General features: G+C 38.9%; 1 protein-coding gene and 1 pseudogene across 3 annotated transcripts in view; one reads left to right on the forward strand and one right to left on the reverse strand.

Annotated features, from left to right (window-relative positions):
• SMG6 (SMG6 nonsense mediated mRNA decay factor) overlaps positions 1-23,131 on the forward strand; it is a 233,067-nt gene that overhangs the window by 155,948 nt on the left and 53,988 nt on the right. The gene's annotated exons all lie outside the window — the stretch shown is intronic.
• LOC110593279 lies at positions 3,487-4,554 on the reverse strand (annotated as a pseudogene).

The following is a 23,131-nucleotide window of genomic DNA, read 5'->3' on the forward strand; positions in this document are numbered from 1 at the left end:
TTAAATTCATTTATAATGTTTTCATTTGTATAGAAATTCTTTTTCTGACAGATTTATCAGTTAGTTCCTTTATGCTTTATATCTTATTTAAGAAATTCTTCCTAGATGTGCATATAATATTGGCCTGTGTTGAAACTGGGTGGTGGTAATCAGATTTACTTGTACTAGTCTCTACTTTTTTTTTTTTTTAAGATTTTATTTATTTATTCATGAGAGACAGAGAGAAACAGAGGGAAAAGCAGGCTCCCAAGGAGCGGGAAGCCCGATGCGGGACTCGATCCCAGGACCCTGGGATCATGACCTGAGCCGAAGGCAGACGCTTAACCATCTGAGCCACCCAGGCGCCCGGTCTCTACTTTTTTGTATGTTTGAAATATTCCAAAATTTAAAAATTTAAAATAAGTCCACTGGAATACATTTTATAGCAAATGTGCTTTAAGTTTTATTGCATAGAACAATCAATTGCCCTAATAATAGGCCAAGGCTTGTAATTTGGTGGGGTAAAGAGTTACTTTCATCTCTATATAAGATTTGTCATTTGGTCTTTTTTTTTTTTTTTTTTACATTTTTTTTAAAGATTTTATTTATTTATTTGAGAGAGAGAGAATGAGAGAGAGAGAACACCTGAGAGGGGATAGGGTCAGAGGACGAAGCAGACTCCCTGCCGAGCAGGAAGCCCGATGTGGGACTCGATCCCGGGACTCCAGGATCATGACCTGAGCTGAAGGCAGTCGCCTAACCAACTGAGCCACCCAGGCGCCCCATTTGGTCTTTTTTTTAAAAACCACTTTGTTGTTGGGTTAAACTGTCAACAAGAGGACTTACAATTCTATCTGGGCGGGGGCGGGGTGGGGGCGGGGAAGAGAGCCTTATCTACCCTGAGGTCACAAGGAATATATACCTAGATTTTCTTCTTCTTAAAGTTTTATTTTACTTTATACATTTATATCTTTGATCTGTCTGGAATTTATTTTTGTAAATCAGGTTTCCCTATATATGGGTCAGTTTCATGGTTCTTTGTTCTGTTTCATTAATCCATTGGGCCAGTCAGTACCACCATTATGGTTTATAAGTCTTTAAAACTAGGAGGGCAAGTCTCCACCTTTTTCTTGTTTTATAGAAATATCTTGACTCTTCTAGTCCTTCTTCCAGATGAGATCAACTTTTCAAATTCCAGCAGAACCTCTGTAGGGATTTTGTTTGTAATTGTATTGCATTCAAAGATTAATTTGGGGAAAATTGCCATATTTACAATATTAAATCTTTCTATCCATGAACATGATATACTATTAATTTAATTCAGGTCTTCTTTTATACCCTTTCAGGATATTTTATAATTTTTTCCATAAAAACACTTACACCTGTGGGGCACCTGGGTGGCTCAGTCAATGGAGCATCCAACTCTTGATTTTGGCTCAGGTCATGATCTCAGAGTCATGGGATCAAGCCCCACGTCCGGCTCTGCGCTGAGCACAAAGTCTGCTTGAGATTCTCAAAAAAAAAAAAAAGTCTGCTTGAGATTCTCGTTCTCCCTCTACCCCTCCCCCCCACATGCTCATGTACTCTCTGAAATAAATTTTTTTAAAAAATAGTTGCACAGCTTTTGTTAAATTTTCCAGTTGACTATTAATGGTATAAATATGAGTGCTATTTTTTCTTTTGAGCTTCTACCAACTCTACTATTATTTGTTCTGGAAATAGTTGCCATAATAAGAGAAATCTTTACTTTGTTTCTGACCTGAATAGCAATGCTTCTAAGCTTCTAAAGCTGCTATATTGCCATTGAGTCTTTTTTTTTTAAGATTTTATTTATTTATTTGAGAGAGAGACACAGAGAGAGCACAAGCAGGGGGAGGGGCTGAGGGAGAGGGAGAAACAGGCTTCCCACCGAGCAGGGAGCCCAATGTGGGGCTCAATCTCAGGACCCTGGGATCATGACCTGAGCCGAAGGCAGATGCTTAGCCAGCTGAACCACCCAGGCACCCGCCATAGATTCTGATAAATATCTTTTATCAGGTTAAGGATATGCCCTTCTATTCCTGGTCTACTGAAGTTATTTTTAATCATAAATGAATGAGGGTTAAATTTTATTAAATATTTTTTCTTCATCTGGTGATAATCATGTGATCTTCCTTTTTTGACCATTAATGGGGAGGGGGGCGCCTGGCTGATTCGGTCAGTTGAGTGTTTGACTCTTGATTTTGGCTCAGGTCATGATCTCAGGGGGTTGTGGGATCGAGCCCCACATCAGGCTCCATGCTCAACACAGAGTCTGTTTGTCCCTCTCTCTCTGCTCCTCCCCCTGCCACTTGCACTTTCTCTCTCTCTCAAATTAAAAAAAAAAAACACTTTAAAAAATAGGGATATACATTAATAAATTTCTAATGTAGAACTATCATTTCCTTCCTAAAATAGCTCAGTACTTAAACTTATTCTCCCATCCACAAAAAGAATATATTCTTGACCGTACTTTTTTCATGGGAGATACGTTATTTTTCATTTATTTTCTTAGTGTTTTTATTATGCCTGCCTGCCATTTATTCTTTCATTATTTGAGTGACAGCTACGTGTTTTATACCATTCATTGTGCTAAGGGAATGAATACAAGAGAGGAAACCTGAAACAAATATGAGTATGCGGCACTAAAAGGAAAACCTTACCTTAGTGAGAATTTATGGGAAATCAGTTTTAAAAGTATTAAAAAATACTTTATACTTAAAAAATGTTTTGTTTTGTTTTTTCCCCCTATGTGGAAATAATGCAAACATTTATTTTCTATATCAGACAAGAACACAGCTAAGTAATCCAATTCTACTGCAGCATTATAAAAATCATCCCTTCACCACAGTGTAAGATTTAAATGCATCTGCACAAGGGTGCACACTATATAAAAGGAGTAAGGTTGCTGCTGCCCTGCCAAGCACTTCCGGTCCCTACCCAGGTCCTACTGCAATACTGGTGGTCCCAATGGTTTTATCCAAATAAATTGTGTTTAAAAAATAAAGCATTTAAGAAGACAAGTCAAAATGCCTCAGAAACCATATCTCCAACTCAAACTTCATCTATTTAAATGTTATATTTGCCTCCCACTAATAAACCTTTATTTCACTCAAACTGAGCAATAAATCTTCCACACTGAAGTATCTTCCTTGCCCAATTAATCCAAAGGAAAAAAACTGAAATGATTAGTAAAGAAAAATGTAGGGACTAACACACCCTTTTAATATGTTTTTAAATATTTTTAAGGTTTAAAAGTGTTTAAAGTTTGTAATTCCTAGTAGGAAAACATTATCTGAATGACTACCCTAATGGCAAACCACTATAGAATGTTTCAGTTGCATGTGGGGCAGAGGGGTAGGGATTCTCTTCACAGCACCCCAGCTTTCTTCATGAGAAGGTCAGAGGTACACTGGTTTGTATTATTGCGACATCCATTAGGGGATCGTTGCTTTTCCTTCAGCAAGGGCTTTATTTGTCAGAAGGGCATTATTGTGCTTGACCTCCAAATTTGGATGACAATTTACTGATGAGATTCATAACCTTTGAATTGCTCTGATATTTTGACATATTCGCTGGGTTCTGGGCCACATCCTGGAAGGCCACCATAACTTCTGGATCCTGCATGGCTGCGAGAACCTCTGGATCACTAAGAATTTCATTGAGCCCAGGCATTCCTGCCATTCCAGGCATTCCCCCAGGAAAGCCACCTGGGAAAGAGCCCTACTGAGCTCCTGATTGTCGTCTGGCTTCTTCCTCCCTCTGGGCTCTCTCATGTTCTTCCCGAGCCTTCTTAACCCTTTCTGTTCTTTCTTTGATCTCTCGCTCTTCACGTTTTCGCTCATACTTGCTCCGATGTTCAGCAATTTTCTGGGCCCTCGGTTGAACTTCTTTCAGCATTGCGCTAGCATCTTCATCGTAATCCAGTTTACAAGCAAGGGCAAGATCATGTGCTGCTTCTTCCCAATGGCCCAGAAGTCTGTGTGCTTTCCCTCGCCACTTATAAGGCTGAGCTGAATCAGGATTTATTTCAATAGCTCTGTCACAGTCTCGAATGGCAGCATTTGGCTTCTGTAATTTGATGAAGACACTGGCTCTCTTGGCATACAGAATGGCCAAGCGAGGATTCAGTTTGATGGCATCTGTGAACAAGTCAATGGCTTTCTGTAGTTCACCATCATTTAGGGCATCAATGGCAGCGACTTTTTTATCATTTGCCTGATCCATCATTTCCTCGGTTATCTCTACATTTTCATCTCCCATTTCTTGAGGGGCATCAGTATCTGGTTCAATCACACCTTCATTGTCAATTTCTAGATCACTTTCCTCACTTGATGGTTCCTCTGTCTTTATGTTTTCCTCCGCCTTCTTACTATCTGTTTTTTCTTCCTTGATATTGTCTTCTGATTTAGTTTTATGAGTGGCAGGTGGTATTTTACCCCCCATGCTCTCCACCCACTCCCGCAGGAAGCGCATTTCCTCGGTGTGCAGAACGCTCGGATCCTGCTTACACATTTTCACGAAGGCCCGAAGCTCACTCACTTTGCGGGGGTCCATGGTCCAGAGGCGGTGAAAGGCGGCAGGCGCAGCTGAGGTTGCGGCCCGATTCCAAGCCCGGGTACTAGCTCAGCGTGATCGTAAAAAATGTTTTTATATAAAAATAAAATGTTGGGGAAGGGAATAGCATGACAGATTTGGAGGTACAAAGGACTAATCTGGTGGCAGCCTTTAGGAGGGGAGGAAAAGTACAAGCAAGAGGCCAGTTAGTAGTGTAATGTCTAAGATTATATGAATGACAATCTAGTTCAGACTACCATCCATAGTAACAAAAGGGAAAAGGTGGATGTGAGGGCACCATTACAGTATGACTTGGTTATTTGTTTAAATATAACTAGGTTAAAGGAGGAGAGAATTGAATATTTTTACAAAATTTTGAGATTAAATAACTAAAAATTTTGAGCTACTGTTGGGCACCTGGGTGGCTCAGTTGGTTAAGCGACTGCCTTCGGCTCAGGTCATGATCCTGGAGTCCCGGGATCGAGTCCCGCATCGGGCTCCCTGCTCGGCAGGGAGCCTGCTTCTCCCTCTGGCCCTCCCCCCTCTCATGTGCTCTCTGTCTCTCTCATTCTCTGTCTCAAATAAATAAATAAAATTAAAAAAAAATAATAAAAAAAATAAAAATAAAAATAAAAATTTTGAGCTACTGTTGATTAAAATGGGGAAATTGGAAAAGGAAGCCTTTGAGGATACATGTTTGAGGTTGGACACTCCTAAGGAGATGATGACCACCTCTGCACAGCCCCCAGGATATTATCATATGCAGCTGAGTGAATACTTTCTGGTGACGTCAGTGTGATGAAAATGATAAATCCTTTTGAGAGGCAGTGTGATACAGAGGTGGAAAGAACAGAAAGTTCAAAATCAAGAGTTTGCATCCCAACCCCATTAATAAAACTATGGACCTTAGTTTTTACACCTAAGAAAAAGGAATACTACCACCCCCCATCAGTTGTTTTGAGTATTAAATGAAATGGCACTTGTGAAATAATATTGTAAACTTTAAAATTTATACTATTAAGGGAGTTTACAGTGGTTAGAGAAGCTGTTGGGTTGAGTAGGCAGGACAGTGGTGTGCTGGAATGAGGGATAAGGCAGCTAGAGGCAGCACATAGGGCGGTGCTACTAAAAACAGGATCGGGTAGTCTTTAATGTCATTCTAGAGCAGCGCTGTTCAATAGGACTTTCTGCAGTGACAGAAATACTCTACTCTGCATTGTGCAGTATGGTAACCACCAGCCACATGTAGCTGTTGAGCCCTTGAAATATGGCTGGTGTAACCTGAGGAAATGACTTAAAACATTTTTTTAATTGTGGTAAAATATACATAACATACAATTTACCATTTTAACCATTTTTAAATGTACCATTTAGTGACATTAAGTACATTTACAGTGTTGTACAGTCATCACCACTATCCATCTCCAGAACTTTTTCATCATTCCAAACAGAAACTCTATATCCATTAAACAAAAACCCCATTCTCCCCCTCCCCAGCCTCTGGTAACACCTAGTCTACTTTCTGTCTCTGTGAGTTTGCCTGTTGAAAGTACCTCATACAAGTGGAATCATACCATATTCATCCTTTTGTGTCTTGCATGTTTTCAAGGCTCATCCATGCGTCAGAATTTAGTCCCTTTTTGTGACTGAGTAATAATCAAATGTATGTATACGCCACATTTTCTTTCTTCATCTGTTGATGGACACTTTGGTTGCTTTTATGTTTTGGCTACTGTGAATAGTGCTGCTATGAATATTATGGTGTACAAGTGGTGTACATAGTGATGTGTCCAGTATCTATTTGAGTCTCTACTTTCAGTTTTTGGGGGTATATACCTAAGAGTAGAATTGCTGAATCATATGGTAATTCTGTGTTCAAATTTTTGAGGAACTACCAAACTATTTTCCACAGCAGCTGCATCATTTTACATTTCCACCAGCAATGCACAGGGCTTCCAATTTCTCTGTGTCCTCCCCAAAAGAGTATTTTCTGGTTTTCTTCATAATGGCCATCCTAATGGGTGTGAAGTGATATTTCATTGTGGTTTGGGTTTGCATTTCCCTAATGACTAATGATGTTGAACATCTTTTTACATGCTTATGCCATTTGCCTGTTTGGAGAAAAGTCTTTTCTAGTCATTTGCCTATTTTTGAATCAGGTTATTTGGTTTTTTGTTGTTTAGTTGTAGGAGTTCTTTATATATTTTGGGCATCAATCCCTTAGCAGACACATGGTTTGCAAATATTTTTCTCCCATTCAGTGGGTTGTCTTTTCACTCTGTTGATAGGGTCCTTTGATATGCAAACGTTTTTTTAATTTTGTATGTCCATTTTCATTTTTTATTACTTTTTAAAAATTAAAATCTTTTTCTTTTATTTTTTATTGAAGTATAGTTGAGACACAATGTTACATTAGTTTCAGGTGTACAACATAGTGATTCAGCAGCTCTATATGCTGTGCTCATCACAAGTTTATCTATCATCTGTCACCATACAACACCATTACAGTACCATTGACTATATTCCCCATATTGTACCTTTCATCCCTGTGACTTATTTATTCCATAACTGGAAAGAAGCCTGTACCTTCCATTTCCTTTCATCCCTTTTTAGTCCATCCCCCAACCCCTTCACTCTGGCAACCACCAGTTTGTTCTCTGTATTTGTGAGTCTGTTTCTGCTTTTTTAATTTATTTTTTTGTTTGTTTTGTTTTTTAGTTTCCACATATAAGTGAAATCATATGGTATTTGTCTTTCTCTGTCTTATTTCACTTAGCATAATACCCTTGGTCCATCCATATTGTTTCATATGGCAAGATCTCATTCTTTTTAATGGCTGAGCAATATTCCACTGTAAATGTATACCATATGTTCTTTATCCATTCATTTGTCGATGGACACTTAGATTGCTTCCGTATCTTGGCTATTGTAAATAATGCTGAAATAAACATAGGGCTGCATATGTCTTTTCAAATTAGTATTTTTGTTTTCTTTGGGTAAATGCCCAGTAGTAGAATTACTGGATCATATGATATTTCTGTTTTAATTTTTTGAGGAACCTCCACACTGTTTTCCACAGTGGCTTCACCAATTTACATTCCTGCCAGCAGTGCATGAGGGTTCCTTTTTCTCCATATCCTCGCAAACACTTGTTATTTCCTATCTTTTTTTTTTTTTTTAAGATTTTATTTATTTATTTGACAGAGAGAGACACAGCGAGAGAGGGAACACAAGCAGGGGGAGTGGACGAGGGAGAAGCAGGCCTCTCGTGGAGCAGGGAGCCCGATGCAGGGCTCGATCCCAGGACCCCGGGATCATGACCCGAGCCGAAGGCAGACGCCTAATGACTGAGCCACCCAGGCGCCCCGTTATTTCATATCTTTTTGATACTTGCCATTCTGACAGGTATATGGTGATATATCATTGTGTTTTTGATATGCATTTTCCTAATGATTAGTGATGTTGAGCATCTTTTCATGTGTCTGTTTGCTATCCGTATGTCTTCTTTGGAAAATGTCTATTCAGGTCCTCTGTTCTTTTTTTTTTTTTTTTTTTAAGATTTTTTTTAAATTTATTTATTTGACAGAGAGATAGCACAAGTAGGCAGAGCGGCAGGCAGAGGGAAAGGGAGAAGCAGGCTCTCTGCTGAGCAGGGAGCCTGATGCGGGGCTCGATCCCAGGAGCCTGGGATCATGACCTGAGCCGAAGGCAGCCGCTTAACCAACTGAGCCACCCAGGCGCCCCCCTCTGTTCATTTTTTAATCAGATTATTTGTGGTTTTTTGGTGTTCAGTTGTGTACATTCTTTATATGTTTTGGATATTAACCTCTTTTTGGATATATCATTTGCAAATATCTTCTGTCATTCAGTAGGTTGCCTTTTCATTTTGCTGATGGTTTTCTTCACTGTGCAAAAGCTTTTTATTTTGGTGTAGTCCCAGTAGTTTATTTTTACTTTTGTTTCCCTTGCCTGAAGAGGATAAATCCATTTTATTTATTTTATTTTTTATTTTGTTGTCCATGTTTTTGGTGTCAGATCCAGGAAATCATTGTCAAATCCAGTGTCATGAAGATTTTTTTTTTTTTAAGATTCTTTATTTATTTGTCAGAGAGAGAGAGCGAGAGAGAGCAAGCACAATCAGGGGGAGAGAGAGGCAGAGGGAGAAGCAGGCTCCGAACTGAGCAGGGAGCCTGATGCAGGGCTTGATCCCAGGACCCTGGGATCATGACCTGAACAGAAGGCAGACGCTTAACCGACTCAGCCACCCAGGCATCCCAAGTGTCATGAAGATTTCCCCCTACACTTTCTTTTAAGAATATTCTGGTTTTAGCTGTTACATTTAGGTCTTTGATCCATTTTGAGTTCATTTTTAATATGCTATTAAGGTAAGGGTCCAACTTCATTCTTTTGCATAGGAATATCCAGCTTCACCAGCACCATTTGTTGACAGATATCCTTTCCCCATTGAATGGTCTTGACACCTTTGTCAAAAATCAATTGACCATATAAGTGAAAGTTTATTTCTGGGTTCTCTATTATGTTCTACTAGTCTGTATGTCCTTATGACAGTACCACACTGTTTTGATTACTGTAGTTTTGTAGTAAGTTTTGAAATTGAGAAGTGTGAGTCCTCTAATTTTTATTCTTCTTTTTAAAAATTGTTTTAGTTATTTTGAGTCCCTTGAAATTCCATATGAATTTTAGTATCTTTTTTTCCTGTTTCTGCAAAAAATGCCATTGGGATTTTGATAGGGATTGCATTAGATCACTTTGGGTAGTATTGTCATCATAACAATATTAAGTCTTCCAATCCATGAACATGGGATGCCTTTCTATTTATTGAAACTGAACTTTTAATTACATTTAATTTTAGGTAATTTAAATTTAACTTTATACAGCCACATGTGGCTAATGGCTACCATATCAGATAGCATAGCTCTAGAGAATCATCCTCAGATTTATTTTTCTTTCTAAAACATTGAACTACAGTAATATCTACAGAGACTTCGTAGCACCTGAATCATCGTTGGTCTCAGGATAACTGCACCATATGGAAAGCATGGTTAGACCTGCATACAGGATAGTTTAGGTTCCTCCAGGTGATCTCTGTCTCCTTCTCTGTTTTCCTTTTGGAAATGCCTGCCTTCCTCTGGAACCAAAGAGAACCTATTGCTTTCAGAAAATCAGCAGAAAAACAAACTCTGCCTCTGTTAGAAATGGAATTTCTTCTGCCTTTTCCTACTTCCATATAAGCAGAGACCATGATACCCATATTTTAAAAGAAATTCCCTCTCTAAATAAAGATGACTATATTAAGGCACTTATACTTTATTCATCACTTTGTTCTTATGGGAACAACAACAAAAATGCCTTTAGGCATTGTTGTACATCCAGTTCCATTTTCAAATGATAGACATTTAGGTTGTCAAACTAGGAAACGCCTTACCCTCTCCATTTTTTTTCCTGCCAGGTAAGAAGTAATGATAAGATACAAAAAAGGTGTGTCCTTAGTATTCTTCACAACAGTTTCCCTGCCTCCGTGCTCCCTAGCATCTCTCTAAAGGCTCCCTAGGGAGTTCTACAAATCTTCTTGGAGTAAACAAGAAAACTCAAAGCTGAGAGTCTTAAAACCAAAAGGCTGTCAGACACAGTTCTCTAGGAAGAATATGCCTTTGGCCTGAGACAGGAACAGTAGGTTTGTGGTGGTTTGTATAAACATTCTGTTATGACTCTCCTGCAGAGGAGTCCTCCAATCAACTCTTAGACCAAAAATGGAGCTTGTATGTCCTGGCCTTCCCATAATCACTCTGCATCAGCTTCTCCTGAAAAGAGGCTGGAACATCTGTGTGTATTCAGAATTAGAGACTAGTTCAACAGCTACCCAGTTCTCTAAAAATGATTTCTCCACCTTATTGCCATATAGTCTACACCCCACCCTCGTTCTCACCCCTCTCCTCGTACAGAGATAAATTCTTTATTACAGCATTTGGGTTTTCCCACACTGGAATTGACCTATCACCACCCTACCAAAATGGCTGTACTAACCACTTGGGTGTTCTGGTATCAGAACTTAGAAGTGTCCCAACTGTCCCACCCAGCCTCCTCAGCTCTCTTCTCTCTCCTGGATTGTTATGCTGGAATGATACTCCTCTTGGATTTCAGTGTGTGCAGTCTTATTTGGGTGGAGCCTTGAGCTGTTCACAGGAGTGCTGGTAATGTCTGGCCTTCAGCGCTGCCAAAGGCAAAAAGCTGGCCTTGTCTCAGTTTAAAGCACATAGTTGGATTGCTGGGCCAGTGTTAGATGGAGGGTGGGGTGAGCAAATACCATTCTCTTCCTACTGTGTTTTCAGGAAATGATTATAAAGCAGCTATAAGTGCGAATGAAGTCAAAAGAATGGATTGGCACCCTACCGCCCCCCCCCCCAAAAAACAGATGAACACACACACACGCACACACACACACGCACACTCCTACACTCCTTCTTTAAGTTCCATCCCAGATCCACACCCTTATTGTTCTGCTGGACTTAACTTTGCTACTATTTCAGAGCAAAGAACCTTGTTAAACTATCTCCATTCTCTTCCCTGGAAGAGAACTCAGCCATAGTCTGCTGAACGAGAGCTGAACTTCCCTTTAGGCAAACTGTGTGTTCCACTCCCTGTCCTCTCCCTTCCCAAGAGGAGTGTGGGCAGAAGCATATGGACGGGAGGAATAACCAATACCAAGATTTAATCTGTCTGTTAGAGAGTGGGGTTTTCAGAACTAGTAGTAAAATTGTTTGCAGAGACAGTTGTCAGTTAAAGGAATCTCTGTCCCATCAACATACTTCCATTCCTTCCTTCCAGCTGCCTCTTTCCCTTTCACCTGGTACCTTTGTGGGGTTTCAGCCATATGGCTCTTAATGAATCTTGTCTGAAGTGTCTGAAAGTGGCAGGTTGTGCTGTGCAGAGCACAGTACCCCTGGGTCTGTCTCTCCGTCTCAGCAGCTGTTTGCCACTGACCAAGGTGGCGACTGAGCCTGTGTGTGTGGCCGGAGTCAGTGATGAGACTCCCACCCAGGCCTGGGGAAGCCCTCAGCCAGTGTGGTTCCTGTGGCAGCTGCCAAATACGCCAGAGCTCTTCATACCTTCAGGGCTGTGGTGTAACAGCCAGCTTTATGCGGTGGCATTGTTTACTGTTGGTTGACTTGACTTTTCTGTCCCCACCCTCTGTGTTTAAGGGAATCTGGCCATGGCTCAGTAGAAAAGAAGCTGGCATTTGCAGAGTGGCTTCCTGCTGCCTCTCTTGGAGTAGGAGCCAGGACCACCTTCCATCTCTGCCTCCCTACCCGTGTGGCAATGGCAAGAGGCCCCTCTGTGTTCAGCCTCCCGTTGTGGGGTTTCAAGTTGCCTAAGATCAGGACACGGCTATCTGCCAGGTTATCTGCCCAGATAAACATTTATTGTTTACAGGGACGTGTTTCAGCTGCTCTGGCTGATCCCACTGGTGAGATCTTCTAGTTTCTTGAGGTTTTTAAGCCAGTATGTGGGGCTGACATCCAGACACAGAACTAACTGCTGGAGCTGCAGAGACTCTAAGTGACCAGCTTAGCTTAGCCATTGCCTCCTCTCTACCCAGTGCAAGAGCCAAATTTATCTCTCAGTTCCCAGTCCTGCCTCGAGGGTATTGAAACTGCCTCTGCATTTTGAACATTTCTGGCCTTTAGAATTTGGGGGTTTATATAAGAGCCAGTGTTATGACACAAGCAGCTGAAGACTTCTTTTAGGTGGCAAAACCAGCATTCTGACACTTAACATGTTTTCTTTAGTAGCTAGTGAGGCAACTGTTTAGGGAAGGCAACAGGGATAAAGAGATTTTCTTTAATCTGAACAACATGTCCATTGCATCCAAAGGTACATTGTCTTTTTATTTTTTTAGTGATATAACTGATTTCCAACCTTTTATTATACTACAAAGCTGAAAGAATTTTACAGTGAACTCACTTATCCCTAGCATCTAGATTCTGTCATTCTCATTTTACTATATTTGCTGTATCATGTATCTATACATGTCTCTCTCCTTCCATCATCAATTTCTTTTTTTTTTTTTTTCAATTTTTTTTTAAGTAATCTCTATACCCAACATGGGACTCAAACTCACAGTCCTGAGATCAAGAGTTGCATGCTCTACTGACCAAACCAACCTGGCGCCCTTTTCATCAATTTCTTTTTGATTTATGTCATCAATACATTTTCTCTAAATCCTTCAGCATGGTATGTATCATTAGCTAGAGTTCAGTATTTGTTTATGGCTCTCTTTTTTTTGAGGTAAAATTTACATAAAATGAAATGGACAAATATTAAGTGCACCTTTGCTTTGTTCTGACAAATGCATGTAACCCAAAACCTATCAAAATATAGTATCTTCTTGGGACACCTGGGTGGCTCAGTCAGTTAAGCGTCTGCCTTCGGCTCAGGTCATGATCCCAGGGTCCTGGGATCGAGTCCCACATCAGGCTCCCTGCTCTGCAGGGAGCCTGCTTCTCCCTCTGCCTCTGTCTCTCTCTGTCTCTCATGAATAAATAAATAAAATCTTTAAAATATATATATATGTAGTATCTTCTTATTCTGATCCCTTATATCCACCTAAATCCCCAGAGGCAGCCTCTATTCTAATGTTTTCCACCATAGCTTAGATTTACCTTTTTTAGAACTCCATGTAAATGGAATCATATGGCATATACTCTTTTTAGAAAGGCCTCTTTGATTTAATATACAGTTTTTGAGATTCTTCCATGTTTTTACATTTATCAGTAGTTTTATTTGTTTCTATTGCTGAGTAGTGTTACATTTTATGAATATGAGACAGGTGAGCCATTCTCTGATGGATTGATGGACATCTAGCCTATTTCCACTTTGGGGCTATTATGAATGAAGTTGCTATGAACAGTTCTACACAGATCTTTTTGTGGACATGTGTTTTCTCTTGGGTAAATGCCTGGGATTGGAGTTGCTAAGTCACAGGGTAGATGTATGGGGTTTCTTTATTGGAGACTCCTAGACCTTTTTCCAAAAGTGATTGCACCATATTACACTCCAACAATGTGTAAGAGTTCCTGTTGCTCTGCATCCTCATGGTAGTTGCAGGGGCTCAGGAGTCGACAATATATTGTTTTGGCTTTAATTTGCATTTCCCTGATGACTAATATAGAAGTTGCCTGTTTTTTCATCCCCTTACTGGCCATTTGTATATCTCTGTGAAGGGTCTTTTCATATATTTCGCCCATTTTCATTAATTGAGTTGTTTTATTGTTACTGAGTTATAAGATATCTGTATGTATTCTGGATACAAGTACTTTGTCAGATATAGGTATTGTGAACATTTTCACGCAGTCCATGGCTTGCCTATTTATTTTCTTAACATTGTCTTAGTGAACAGAAATTTTTCATTTTAATAAAGTCTAGTTTATCATGTCTTTCTTCTATGGCTTTTACTTTAAGAGAGTGAAAATACCCAAGTCTCATACACTCTCTCTCCTGCCACCTCCACCTCCCCCCGTTTCTCTTATTATTAACATCTTGCATTAGTGTGGCACATCTGTTATGACTGATGAGTGGATATTGTACATTATTATTAACTGAAGTCCATAGTTTACATCAGCATTCATTCTTTGTGTTTTTTCAGTTCTCTGGATTTTGACAAATGTATAATGACATGTATCCACCATTACAGTATCAATACAGAATAGTTTCACTGCCCTAAATATCCTGTGCTCCACCTATTCATCCCTCCATCATCTATAGCCCCTGGTAACCACTGATCTTACTACTGTCTCTGTAATTTTGCCTTTTTGAGAATGCCGTATAGTTGGAATCGTATAGTGTGTAGTCTCTTCAGATTGGCTTCTTTCACTGAGCAATATGCATTTAAGGTTATTTTTGTGGCTTGATAGCTCATTTCTTTTTTATTTTTTTTTAAAGATTTTATTTATTTATTTGAGAGACAGAGAGAGCACAAGCAGAGGGGAGAGGCAGAGGGAGAAGCAGACTCCCCACTGAGTGGGGAGCCCAATGTGGGGCTTGATTTCAGGACCTGGAGATCATGACCTGAGCCAAAGGCAGTTGCTTAACCATTTGAGCCACCCAGGCACCCCAGCTCATTTCTTTTTATTCCTGAATAATATTCCATTGTATGGATGTACCACAGTTTGTTTATCCATTCACCTATTGAAGGACATCTTGATTGCAACCAGGTTTTGGAAATTATAAATAAAGCCACTCCAAATTATGAATAAAGCTGCTCTTTTTATGTGCAGAATTTTGTGTGAATGTTTTCAGCTCCTTTGGGTAAATACCTAATTTTACCCAAATCTGGAAATTGCTAGATCATATGGCAAAACCATGTTTAGCTTTGAAGAAACTGTCAGACTGCCTCCAGAGTAACTATACCATTTTGCATCCTACCAGCAATGAATGAAAGTTCCTGTTGCTCCACATCCTTACTAGCATTTGGTGCTAAGTTTTGGATTTTAGCCATTCTGATAGCCATGTAGTAGTATCTTGTGTTTGTTTCAATTTGCAGTTCCTTAATGGCTTATGATATTGAGTACCTTTTCATGTGCTTGTTTGCCATCTGTGTATCTAGTTCAGTGAGGTGTTTTTTCAGATCTTTTGCCCATTTCATTGGGTTGATTGTTTTCCCATTATTAAGTTTTAAGAGTCACTGATAGATTTTTTTTTATTTTTTTAATAGAAGTCATCTTTTTTTTTTTAAATGATTTTATTTATTTATTTGTCAGAAGGGGAGCATCAGGCAGAGAGAGAAGTAGGCTCCCCACTGAGCAAGGACCCTGATATGGGACTCGATCCCAGGACCCTGGGATCATGACCCAAACCGAAGGCAGACACTTAACCAACTGAGGTACCCAGGCATCCCACTGATGGATTTTTAAATGTTTAAACAACCTTGCCTTACTTGAATAAACCTTGTTCTCTATATTGGATTTGCCAGTATTTTGGTAAGGATCTTTGTGTTAGTGTTCATGAGAGATATTTATAATTTTGCTGTTGTCCTATCTTGTCAGGTTTTGGCATTAGAGTTATGTTGACCTCATTAAATGACGTAGAAGTGTAACTTCCTGCTCCTCCATTTTCTGGAAGAGTTTGTAATATTGGTGTTAATTCCTCCTTAATTAGTTCGATAGAATTTACTGGTAAAACCTCCTTGGCCTAGAGTTCCTGTGGGAAGCTTTTTGATAATGAATTTCATTTATTTAATGTATGTAATTACTCATATTTTCTGTTTTATCTTGTATCAGTTTGGATAAGTTGTAGGTTTCAAAGAATTTGTCCATTTCATCTAAGTTTCAAACTTGTTGGTATAAAATGGTTCATAATTCCTTGCTGTTATTTTGATATCTCTAGGATCTGTAGTGATGTATAGGTGATTGAGAAGTGTGTTATTTCATTTCCAGATATTTGGGGGTTTCCTGGATATCTCATTGTTATCAATTCCTAATTTAATTCCATTGTGATCAGAGAGCATTATTCAGTCCTTACAAATCTATTGAGACTTGGTTTATGGAGCAGTACATTTCTCTCTTGAAGAACATACTGTAAGTATATGAAAAGAATGTATTCGGTGGTTACAAGGTGTAGTGATTTATCAATATCAATTAGATCAAGGTGGTTGATGTATTCAGATCCACTGTGTCATTTTTTTTTTTAGATTTCATTTATTTGAGAGCAAGAGAGAGAGCAAGCACAGGTGCCCAAGCAGGGGAGAGGGGTAGAGGGAGAAGCAGACTCCCCGCTGAGCGGGGAGCCCAACACGGGACGTGATCCCAGAACCCCGAGATCATGACCTGAGCCAAAGGCAGACACCTAACTGATTGAGCCACCCAGGCGCCCCTGGATCCTCTCTGTCTTTACTATTTTATCTAGGTTCTCTATGAGTTTTTGAAAGAGGAGTGTTAGCATCTCCAAGTATGATTGTGGATTTTTTTTTCTTTAATTCTGTTCATTTTTGCTTCCTTTATTTTGGTGCTCTGTTACTAGGCACATACACAATTATGATAGTTTTATCTCCCTGATGAATTCATTGTGAAATGTCCTTCTTTTATCTCTGGTAATACTTTGCTTTGAAATCTATTTTTTCTGGTATTAATATAGCCCCTCCAGCCTTCTTATGTTTATTATTTGCATGGTATATGTTTTCCCATCTATGTGCTTTTAACCAGTCTGTGTCTTTATATATAAAATGTGTCTTTTATTGACAGCATATAATTGGGTCTTACTTTTTAATCCATACTGACAATCTCTTCTTTTTAATTGAGGTAATTTAGTTTATTAACATTTGATGTAATTATTCTTGTGGTTGAGTTTAGACTTAGTTTTGTTATTTGTTTTGTTTGTCCCTCCTGATTTTTGTTCTTCCTTGTTGTACCTTTTGTACTTCCTTTCCTGATTTCTTCTTCCTGAATTCCATTTTAGGGGCACCTGGGTGGCTCAGTTGGTTAAGCATCTGCCTTCAGCTCAGGTCATGATCCCAGAGTCCTGGATTGAGTCCCGCATCGGGCTCCTTCCTCAGCAGGGAGTCCACTTCTCCATCTGCCCCTCCCCCTGCTTGTGTGCTCACTTGCTCTCTCAAAGAAATAAAATCTTTAAAAAAAAAAGGAATTCCGTTTTAACTTACTCATTGGCTTTTAGTTAGATCTGTTTATAATTTTTTTAGTTTTGGCTCTGTAGATTATAGCAGACATCCTTAACTTTTCAGTCTAATTAGAGTTACTATTGTACTAGTTCTCCTAACACATAAAAACCTTGTAACCATACAGTCCAGTTACGAGTAGCTCTGTATTTTATTATTATGGTTGCTATATAGTATATACCATAACATACATACCTATGTAACATATTATACATTATAAACCCCACATGACAATGTTATGGGGTTGTTTTGTTGTTTTTGCTTCAAAGACATGCAAACTTTATTCCCACTAATTTAATATTAGAAAACTTTTTATTCTATTTTATTTATTTATTTGACAGAGATATAGCGAGAGAGGGAACACAAGCAGAAGGAGTGGGAGAGGGAGAAGCAGGCTCCCCACTAAGCAGGGAGCCTGATGCAGGGCTTGATCCCAGGACCCTGGGATTATGACCTGAGCTGAAGACAGACGCTTAACTGGCTGAGCTACTCAGGCACCCCAATTTCACTTATTTCTTTAAAGATGTCTGGATGTAGAAATTTTTCAGTACCTGGGGCACCTGGGTGGCTCAGTCAGTTGAGCCTCTGACTTCCGATCAGGTCATGATCTCAGGGTTCTAGGATAGAGCCCTACGTTGGGCTCCCTGCACAACAGGGAGTCTACTTGTCCCTCTGCCCCTCCCCCTGCTCATGCTCTCTCTCTCTCAAATAAATAAATAAATAAATAAAATCTTTTAAAAAACCCAGAAAAAACAAAAAAGAAATTTTTCAATACTTCAGATATGTCCATCCATTGTCTTATGACATATATAGTTTCTGGTAAGACAGCAGCCATCATTCAAATTGTTGTTCATTGTATCCAGTGTGTCATTTATCTCTGGCTGCTTTCAACATTTTCAGTAGTTTGACTATTTAATGTCTAAGAATAATTTTCTTTATATTTATCCTGCTTGCGGTTTGCTATATTCTTGAATATAAATTGTCTTTTACCAAATTGGGGGAACGTAGACATTATAACTGAATAATAATATTTTCTTTTCTGATCCAAGCTCTCTCTTTTGCTTCTGGGATTCAGTTACACATATGTTAGGCCTTCAGCTATTGTCTCCCAGATCTCAAAGGCTTAATTAATTTTTTTTTTCTCTCTGTTCTTCAGATTGGCTTATTTCCATTGTTCTGACTAAATTTACTCATGTCTTTCTCATCTCCATTTTCTTTAAGTCCATCCAGTGACTTTCTTATTTCATATATTGGTGTGTTTTTTTTCATTTCTAGAATTTCCATTTGGTTCTTTTTCATAGTTTCTGTTTCTCTGCAGAGATTTCCTATCTTTTCTCTTATTTCAGTCATTTTCCTTTATTTCATTGAACATAATTATGATAACTTCTTTGCCAGTCTTGCTATTAATTCTAACATTTGTGTCATTTTGAAGTTGGTCTCCATTTACTATATTTTCTCTTGAGAATAGATCACATTTTCCTATTTCTTTATATATTGAGTAATTTTAGATTTTATCCCGGAACTGTAAATGTCATGTGGATTCTGTTTTATTCTTCCAGAGAAGGTTGATGCTTTATTTTAGCTGGCAGTTCAGTTGGTTGGACTCAAACTGCAAGTCACACATCCATTCCATTTGTCTGGTTTCTTGACTTACATTAATTTGTTTATATTACATTTAATCTGTACACCATTCAAAAGTCAGCCAGAAATTTAAGCGTTATGTGTATACAGAATATGGGACCTCCTCTCTGACTCCCTCCTTTATATGATTTCCTCACTTTCTAGCAGCTATGATTGTCCCAAACTTTGCCCTCTATTTCTTTCTTTCTTTTTTTTTTAAATAATTGTTATTTGAAATTCAAATTTAATTGAGTGTTCTACATTTTATTACTTTTTTTTTTAAAGATTTTATTTATTTATTTGACAGAGGGAGACACAGCGAGAGAGGGAACACAAGCAGGGGGAGTGGGAGAGGGAGCCCAATACGGGGCTCCATCCCAGGACCCTGGGATCATGACCTGAGCTGAAGGCAGACGCTTAACCACTGAGCCATTCAGGCGCCCCTTGCCCTCTATTTCTTTACGCTATTAAAGACTAGATTTTCCCACAGAGTTTGAGCAGTCCTGTATGGGATACCTTCCGTAAACCTGTAAGTTGGGAGGAGGAGGTAAAGTTAACTGTCCCAGCTCCTTCTTCTGAGTATTGGTACCCCTTTTGAATCTTGCCTGTTTTTGTTCACCTCTCTAGGGCCTTTTTATAATTTTGCCCTGAGGGGGCGCCTGGTTGGCTCAGTCAGTTAAGCGGCTGCCTTCAGCTCGGGTCATGATCCCGGGGGTCCTGGGATCGAGCCCCGTATCGGGCTCCCTGCTCAGCGGAGAGCCTGTTTCTCCCTTTCCCTCTGCCTGCCGCTCTGCCTACTTGTGCTGTCTATCTGTATGTCAAATAAATAAATTTAAAAAAAAATTTTTTTTGCCCCGCGTTTATCATTGTTATCTGCAGGAAATGTGATCCAGTAGGAACTTACTTGGCCATATTGGAAGCAGAATTCCTGTACTGGCTAACAAATTTGTATACATGTATGTTAGTGTTATTTCTATCACTTAGGGTTTTGTTTGGGACCTCTGCTTTCTGGACCCCATGACACATTCTTTTGAATATTCTTAAGGATGACAAAGTTTTAGACTTTAAGTCTAGTTTTTTGTTTTTTTTTAATAACCAGAACAACACTTGGAGTCAAGAATAGTAAATATATTTTCCAGTGAACAATAAATAAAATGAACAAGTTGAGTTATTCTTTTATTGGGTCAAAAATAAAATGGGTCTTTTTTTTTTTAAAGATTTTATTTATTTGAAAGAGAGAGAGAGAATGCGGTGAAGGGCAGAGGGAGAAGCAGACTCCCCACTGAGCAGGGAGCCTGACGCGAGACTCGAACCTGGGACTCCAGAATTTATGACTGGAGCCAAAGACAGACGCTTAACCAACTGAGCCACCCAGGTGCCCGGTAAATGGGTCTTTGACATAATGAGAATTACCACTGTAACTAATAAACTGATTTTGAAAATGTTTAAAAGAGGAATCCTCAGGTACTTTTGAACATTGACATTTATATATCTTTGTTAGGGAGTTACCTTGTCATATTCTTTGCCCATTATTTATTGGAATATTTTTCACGTACTTTTTTTTTTTAAGGCCTTTCTAGCAAGGGTTGTAACTTTTTTTCAATCATTTATATTGAAAATATTTTTATACAGCTTGTCACTTATCTTCCTTTATCCAACTTCCATTGGAAATTTCTCATGCAAATGATTTACAATTTTTTGTAGTCAAATCTTTCCATTTTCCCTTTATGAAATTTGTTTTTATGCTTACAGAAGTCTTCCTAACCTCCAATTAGATGACTAATCATATGTTCTGTATTATTTTACCTTTTGAAAAATTATTATTATTTAAACTTTTATCTGGAATTTATTGTGCTCAATGATGTGAGGTAGAGATCTAACTTAATTTTTCAAAGTAGTTTACAAATGGTCTTAGCATCATTTATCAGATCATTTATTCTATCCTTATTTAAAAGTTAAGCTTCATCATATACTAGCTATATATATATGCTGTACTAGAATCTGTATGTGTAGATAGGTAAACATGCACACTAGCATTTGTTCTCGGCTGTTTTATGTTTGTATATCCTTGAAACACAACTTTACTGTTTGAGTTACTGTAGCTTTTGTGATATGTTTTAATACTAGTGATGTGAATTTACACACACCCCTTTTTATATATGGTGCAATATTCCTTTGGCTTTTCCCACCTACATAACACTTTATACAAACTTCAGAATATTTTAAGTCCCATTAACTCCCCTTCCCCCAAATCCTCATGGTACTTTTTTTATTGAGATACAGTTAACAAATAACATAATAGTTTCAGGTGTGTAACGCGATTATTCAGTAATATATGCAAAGTGGTCACCATAATGTCCAGTTGGCATCCATCACTACATGTAGTCACATATTTTTTTTTCTTGTGATGAGAACTTTTTTTTTTAAGTAGGCTCCATACCCAGGTGCCCGTTTGAGAATCATTCTTGACTCTTTCTTTCAGATTCTGCCTTCAGACTCTCAGCAGTCCTATCATTCTATCTTTTTTTTTTTTAAGATTTTTATTTATTTATTTTTGAGAGAGAAACAGAGAGAGCATGAGTGGGGGGGAGGGGCAGAGGGAGAAGTAGACTCCCCACCGAGCTGGGAGCCTGACGCGGGACTCAATTCCAGGACCCTGGGACCACGACCTGAGCTAAAGGCAGATGCTTAACGACTGAGCCACCCAGGTGCCCCCTTTCACTCTATCTTTAAAATGCATATAGAGGGGTGCCTGGGTGGCTCAGTCGTTAAGCATCTGCCTGGGTGGTCGTGATCTCAGGGTCATGGGATCTAGCCCCGCATGGTCAGTGTGGAGTCAGCTTGAGATTTTCTCTCCCTCTCCCTCTTTACCTCTCCCTCTGTCCCTCCCACTCATACTGTCTCTCTCTCTCTCAAATAAATCTTTTAAAAAAAACTCCATGCAGAATCCATTTACAGTAGCACTACCTTGGTCTAAAATGTTCCTTTCTCTTGCTTAGTCTATTATAGTAGGCTTATTCTGACCTTTGCCCCCTCCATCCAGTCACAAAACAGCAACCAGAGTGATCTTTTAAGATGTAAGTTGGATTATTTAACACCACTGTTCCAAGCCCCTCCAGAGGGTTCCTCTCCCTCTGAAAGAAATATCAAGCCCTGTCTGGGGCTTACTTCTTTCTGACCTCATCCCTACCACTCTCCTCATTGCTTACTCCTCACTGGCCAAACCAGCCTACTCATTCTTGAGTCATGCCAGACAGTCATGCTCTGGGCCTTTGCACTTCTGCTGCATTCACTGCATAGTTTACTTTTTGTGTCATTCAGATCTCTATTCAGGAGTCAGCCTTATCAGAAAGTTCTTTACCCATGATCTATAGAAATGAATACTCTACCCCAGGCACTCTCTGTCCCCTACTGGACTTTATTTCTTAGCCCTTACCATCACCTGACAACAGGTTTTTGCTTTTGCTTTTGCTTTGCTTATTTATTGTCTCCCACCAGAATGTAGAAACTTTATTTTTATTTACTGTATTAATCTCTAGTGCTTAGAAAAGTTCCTGGAGAATAGACCCCTTCCCACACCACTAATAAGTATTATTGACCGAACACATGGATGAACTCAGCCTGTAGTAGTTTTGGAAAGAAAAACTTGGACACCTCCCTCCTTTTTCTGTTCTTTGCTTATTAGCCTTTTCTGTTTTTTTAGCTCTTGTGTCAAATTTTTAGGCAGAATTATCGAGATACAACAAACACGTAGAATGAGTAATTCAGTATTTTTAAATGTTCAATTGGATGAGTTTGACAAAAATACACTAGTGTAAACACCACCACAATTGTGATTATGGAACATTTCCATCACTTTTGTATTGATTTTGTTAACCTTATCCAGAAAATCATCCTTTTCTCTAACATCACATTTTTTAATCTCTTTACTAACAAAAAATTAAGACTGTATTGTTATATCCACTTTCCATTGCTAATTTGATTTATCTTCTCCGATTTTTTTCTTAAATTCGTTAGCAATATGCATTTCTTAGTTTTCAAAAACTAGCTCTTATATTTGTTATTTTGTAATTTTTATTTCTATATTTTCTTTTATTTGTCTTAGACGTGATTTGTTCTACTTTTGTTGAATCTTCTATGTTTATCTGTTTTTTATTAGTTTACTTAAAAGTTTTATAGCTTTGGGGGCGCCTGGGTGGCTCAGTCGGTTGGGCGTCTGCCTTCGGCTCAGGTCATGATCTCAGCGTCCTGGGATCGAGCCCCGCATAG

This window comes from Neomonachus schauinslandi, chromosome 15 (assembly GCF_002201575.2).
Source record: "Neomonachus schauinslandi chromosome 15, ASM220157v2, whole genome shotgun sequence".
Lineage (NCBI taxonomy): Eukaryota > Metazoa > Chordata > Mammalia > Carnivora > Phocidae > Neomonachus > Neomonachus schauinslandi.